Source organism: Manacus candei, unplaced genomic scaffold (genome assembly GCF_025592945.1).
Source record: "Manacus candei isolate 608988 ecotype Guabito, Panama unplaced genomic scaffold, ASM2559294v1 h1tg000124l, whole genome shotgun sequence".
Lineage (NCBI taxonomy): Eukaryota > Metazoa > Chordata > Aves > Passeriformes > Pipridae > Manacus > Manacus candei.
The window spans coordinates 1,638,181-1,643,968 of NW_026138172.1; the positions used below are offsets into that span (position 1 = coordinate 1,638,181).

Sequence of the window (5,788 nt, forward strand, 5' to 3'; positions counted from 1 at the left end):
GCTGGAACAGCCTATTCCTGAAGGACTGCACTCTGTGGAAGGGACTCATGCTGGAGCAGCTTGTGAAGAACTTCAGCTCATGGGAAGGACTCATGTTGGAGAAGTCTGTGGAGGACCATCTCCCTTGGGAGAGACCCTGCATTGGAGCAGAAGAGTGTGAGGTGATGAACTGACCACAGTGCTCTTTCCTTATCCCCCTATACTGCTGGAGGCAGGAGTGAAGCTGAGCCTGGAAAAAAGGGAGGGGTGGGAGTAAGGTGTTTATAAGATTTGATTTTATTTGTTGGTGTCCTAATCTGATTTGACTGATAATGAATTAAACTAATTTCCTGGGTTTTACTCGGTTTTGCCTATGACAGTAACTGATGAAGGATTTCTTCCATGCCCTTCCCTCAACCCACAAGCCCTTTGTTCTCTCCTCTGTCCAGCTGAGCAACAGAGCAGCCTTGGTGGGCATGTGACATCCAGCCAGGGTCAGCCCACCACAGAGAGAGGAGCACTGCCACAAATGCACACCAGACAGCAGGTCTCTCCCACAGCCTTTACAAAAAGTGATCACAGTCATCCAGAAGTGAGAGCCCAGAGTCTGACTGATCTCTATGTCTTACATTAAGTGGAGGTGGTCAGGCCTCCCCCGGGACCACCTCAGTATGGCACATGGAGCATCATAGCAAAAAAGCAGGGAACTGCTTTCTAGCAACACAAATTAAAGACTACTCAGCATGCCCGCTGGTCTCCACTACTCTCCAAACACCTAAGTAAAAGAAATTAACTTCAGAGCAAAACCTGTTATGTCCCATGTCTCCCACCTAAAACTCCACACTGATGTGGTTTGCAGCACCACACAAAGGGTCTGAGTCGGCAACAGCCCCAGCTCAGGGCTCAGCCTCAGGGGCAAGGGCAGAGAATGTGCAGTGCAGGAGAAAACGCTTCTTGTGATGTGGTTCATGTTATTACTACCTGCAAACTACTAGTGATGAGGCTCCTAGTGAGTTTGGGGTTGGTTTTTTCAATTACAATTTGCATGGTACTTACAAAAAAGCACATTATCCTGTCTTCTACTAATGAAACCGCTCAGCTCAGAATTAGGATCTAGCATGTGCCTTGTAGCTGACATCTCCTCGGCACTTGTCTGTGGGTTTTTTACCAGCACCAAGGGTAGCTAAGTGAATATTCTTTGAGACAACCAAGTCCCTGAATTTTGCAATTTAAACTTTGAAGTATGATTGCTCAGAGCTTACTACAAGAGAGATAAACTCTTAAATTGAACACTTCTATATCTTCTTCAGGATCAAACGCTTTCAAGCAAAGGAGCACTCAGCTTTGGAGCTCAAACCTCATTTAAGTCAGGAATACTGCAGACTGTCATTTGCCACACTTTGGGAAAAAAGCTGTGTTAAATGTTGGCTTGCTTCCAGGTATTGTACAGAATGATTGCAAACATCATTGATCTTCACTTTCTATCCAGAGCCGACACGCCAGGTCAGCACTAGGAGAAGTGCATTGTTAGCACCTTCTTACACATCATGGAGGAAAGGGGTTACTTACCTTTAGGGCTACTTTACCTCCTTTATTCATGTTGTCCAGGTGATACAAGTTCCTGCTGTGCTGTCTCAAGCCCAAAGCACCTCATTTCCCCAGCTGTACCTGTGGGTCAATGCAGCTGTTTTGCTTTGTCATCTGGGACAGACACGGTGTGGCTGCTTTGCCCTGACAGGTCAGCCAGTGACTCGTGTGGAACCACGGGGACCTCACGGGCTTTGGCTGATCTTGGAAGCTGAAGAAGCTCAGGCAAAGGTAATACACAGGCATAATGTGGGAATCTCAGTTAATATATGTACAAAGTAAGGAGACTGGCTTCAACACAGTCATCCTCATATCAGTGTCTGCTAAGGTTCTGGGGCAGATCCTCCTGGAAGATATGTCGAAACATACTCAAGACAGAGACAGATAACATGGGAAAATTGTGCCTGACTAACTTAGTGGCCTTCTACAGCAGTGGCTGCATCACTGGACAAGGGAAGAGCTATGGATGTCATCTACCTGGATCTCTGTAAGGTCCCCCACAACATTCTTATCGCTGAATTGGAGAGAGATGTGTTTGAGAATGGACTGTTGGGTGGATAAACAACTGGCTGTATGGCCATGTCCAAAGAGTTACAGTCAATGGCTCAGTGTCTTAGTGGAAAACAGCTGATGAGTGGTGCCTTTTAAGAGTCTATACTGGGACCTATTTAATACCTTCATCAATGGCATATGGGGTCATATCCCATCTTTTAAAATACAGCCTACCTGGATAATGCACCATAACTTGGACACTAAAAAGGAAAATAAGAGCAAGTACAAAGAATGAGATGCTTTGACAGACAAGCTTATTCATAAAATGGAGATGTACAGTAATATCAACAATATAAATCAATTGGCATAGACATCAAAACTGTTTAGATAACATGTCATTGATGTCAGATGTGGAAATAGTGCAGAGGAAGCAGTTAAGAAGATTAACTTCTTAACTGCAGTGGGATTGAATGTATCTACAGCAGGTTAGTAGATGACACGAGGCTGAGTGGAGCAGCTGCTCCACCAGAGGGAAGGGGTGCCATCCGTAAGGACTTTGATGGCCATGAGGACCTGGCCCATGGAAACCTCACTGAAGTTCAGCAAGGCCAAGTGCAAAATCCATGACCCAAGTGCAAGATCCTGCACCTGGATCAAGGTAATTCCCAGTATCAGTACAGAGCAAGAGATGAAATTACTGTGAGCAGCCCTGGGGAGAATGACTTGGGGGTGCTGGTGGATGAGAGGTTGCACGTGGCCCAGCACAGAAACCCCCCATGCCCTGGGCTGCACCCAAAGCAGTGTGGGCAGCAGGGCAGGGGGGGATTCTGCCCCTCTGCCCCACTCTGGGGAGTCCCCCCTGCAGTGCTGCCTCCAGCTCTGGGGGCCCAGCACAGCAAGGACATGGAGCTGTTGGAGCGAGTCCAGAGGAGGCACCAAGATGATCAGAGGGATGGAGCAGCTCTGCTGTGAGGAAAGTCTGGGAGAGCTGGGATTGTTCAGCCTGGAGAAGAAAAGGGTTAGGGTTAGTGAAGTTGTGGTGCCCCATCCCTGAAAGTGTTCAAAGCCAGGCTGGATGAGCTGTAGGGAACAAGAAGACTTTGGCATGGATGATTTGGAATCCCAAGTGCATCTTATCTTGTCATAGTAACTCAGGACAAGTAATTTCCCCCCATCTGGGGGGTGCATGGGTGCCAGTGTGACAGCCAGCTGCAGATCTTGGAATTTAGACAACAACATCTGCATTAAATCAGCAAGTCTGCTAATGAGCAAACCAAGGCATTCCATAAGTATGATATATTAATTATTTTCCAAGTTTTATTACCCATCTCTGTTTGTAATAAAACTTTTTTCACACCCAAAGAAGAGTTGGGACACCATTTTATCTAGCATAGGTTCCTAGGACTGCCACAGTGGTAATACTAGTCTTGCAATAAAGCCAAAGCTTTCTCTCACTCCATGCCATGCCTCTTTCCTGAGGGATCTGCACCTGCTTTGCTCATGGAGCTTTGAGCAACTTGATTGAGTGAAATATATCCCTGCCCACGGTAGGGGTGTTGGACTACGTGATTTTCAAAGGTTCTTTTCAACCCAAACCATTCTGTGATTTTATGACTGGGGGATTTCATTAGAACTATTGTCAGAGTTTGGGAACTAAAGGAATGTGGACACAATAGTTTGATAAAAGATGAAGATGGTGAAGAAAGCACATTTTTCTCTATCAGATACACACTATAATTTTCTGAATTGCTAAACTGGGAACAGTACTTCACTGATAGCTCCTTTAACTTTTAAGATGCAGCCAGCTTTGTTGAGGTTATGCAAGAATATGGAAAACAGAACTGCTTCTATGTTTGCTTCCTGCATAGTACAAACAGTGGGACACTGTAGTTTTCCTTGCACATAACAATTCCTTTTGTATAAGGCAGAGTTGTGCTTAGTGGGAAGCTTGCAATAGCTTCTTTTTGTGACAGACTCTCTGTCAAACATCATTTTAAATGCCATCTTCTCGAAAAAACAGTACAATTCACAAACTTGTATTCTTTTCCTCCCTGAACATCTTTTCCATTTGTGCAGCAGTCATGCAGGGAGTGTTCCCTCTGCCTACAGGCTGCTGTGATTTGGTGTTTTGTTGTCAGTTGCTCCATCCTTTCAGGACTCCTCTGGACCCCTTTTTGTAGAGCCTTCTCCCTTGCCTGTCAAATCCACCTCTTTCCTGCCAACCTGCAACTTTAATATCTCTGAAAAATAAACCAAACAACAACTCGTGTTCCTTCATGAACAACAGAACTAATGAAATGGGATTTCCTATACCTTTATTTCAGAGTGGGATTCTCTGGTGTTAACAGAGTGCAAAATTTGAGGCTTCTTTTAGAGTTGTGTCCCCAGCGTGTTGGTTCTCTAAGGTCTTGTAGGAACTCACAGCGGTTCTTCCAATGGGTTCCTGAGAGGCTGTCCTTACTTTTTCCAGCCACTTATTCCCACAGATTTTAGATTCTTGCTCCTTTGCCAGATTTGGTTTACAGGGACAGCGTGATCACCTGATTTTCCTGGTTATTTTTGTTTGTTTTTAAATCTCCACCTTTGTTGATTTTTTTTTTTTTAGAGGGACATGTTTTTTATGGGCATAATAATAGTCACAGAGTGCTTTTGTGCAGAGAGGTTGTAAATTCAGCATATGGCAGCATTCTGTTTGGGGCAGGGAGGCAAGAAGGTAAGTCAGGGATCTAAAAACTATTGATTATGACAAGAAATATATTTTTCCTGTCTAAAGCTGGGGAAAAAAGATGGAATTTCTCATAGTATTTTTATTGCAAATGGCATTTTACTTTTAGGTTTTATTGCTTTAGAAAGCCTAGCAGAACAAACATGAGATTTTTGGGATGAAGCTATACAGACACAATTGTTCTATTTTTCATTTCTGTTGAATAGCTGCTCCATATAAACAAAAATAAATATCTGGCTGGCTCCTTTCATCCCTCTGCCCAAAAGACAGTGAGGTATAATCCAGGGCAGTAACCTAATCACTAAGGTGTTTATGCTGAAATACATACCTAATTCTAATGTTGCTTCAGGAGCAGCTGCTTGTTAATTATGTCTTTTTTTGTTGTTGTTGTTTTGTAATTTGATTTCCTACTCCCTGTGATACCTGTGTGGCATTCCAAATAAATAGCTTGTTGCAAATACTAAGGAGTAATTAGAAGATGAGAATGCTAGACTGGATTGCAGGGGAGTGCAGTGGCTGCTAGCACAAGTGACTTTTCTCATCATTATGGAAGTGACAATATTTTCATTTTAGCTTTTGAAATCTTTATTCCAGGAATAAAACTTCTTAACCAAATATTTTTGTTGGATTTTCCTGGAAAAACATTGTAAATCTATTTTATGGAAGACATTTACACATCTTATTGTAGAAACAGAGTACTCACCAGTTTGGCATATCAACATACCTTCCAAATTTCCCAGAATTGTCATCTAAGTAGCACTGCTCCTGGAAGAGGTTAACATACATCTGGTAGTGCCAGCTCCCTGAACTGGATGCAGATACATTCTGTGAAGACTGCACTCACAGAATGATTGTATCACAAATACCCACATTCCACAGGTCATAAAACATTTGAACACACCTAACCAAGCCAAACAATTCACCACAAAAGACTCGAATTCACAAAAATAATGTTTCATGGAAAAAAGTGCAAGAGACATCTCGGGTGCTGCGATGGCCCTCAGT

The 5,788-nt window shown here is 43.6% G+C and overlaps 1 long non-coding RNA gene across 1 annotated transcript; it reads right to left on the bottom strand.

The window, feature by feature from the left end:
- Positions 1–4,192: 4,192 nt before the first annotated feature.
- Positions 4,193–5,587, bottom strand: LOC127462248 (uncharacterized). Its single transcript, XR_007900373.1, has 2 exons — positions 5,487–5,587; positions 4,193–4,298 (listed from the first exon to the last, which is right to left on the bottom strand). It is a non-coding gene; the product is annotated as an uncharacterized LOC127462248 (long non-coding RNA).
- Between the last annotated feature and the right edge of the window lie 201 nt (positions 5,588–5,788).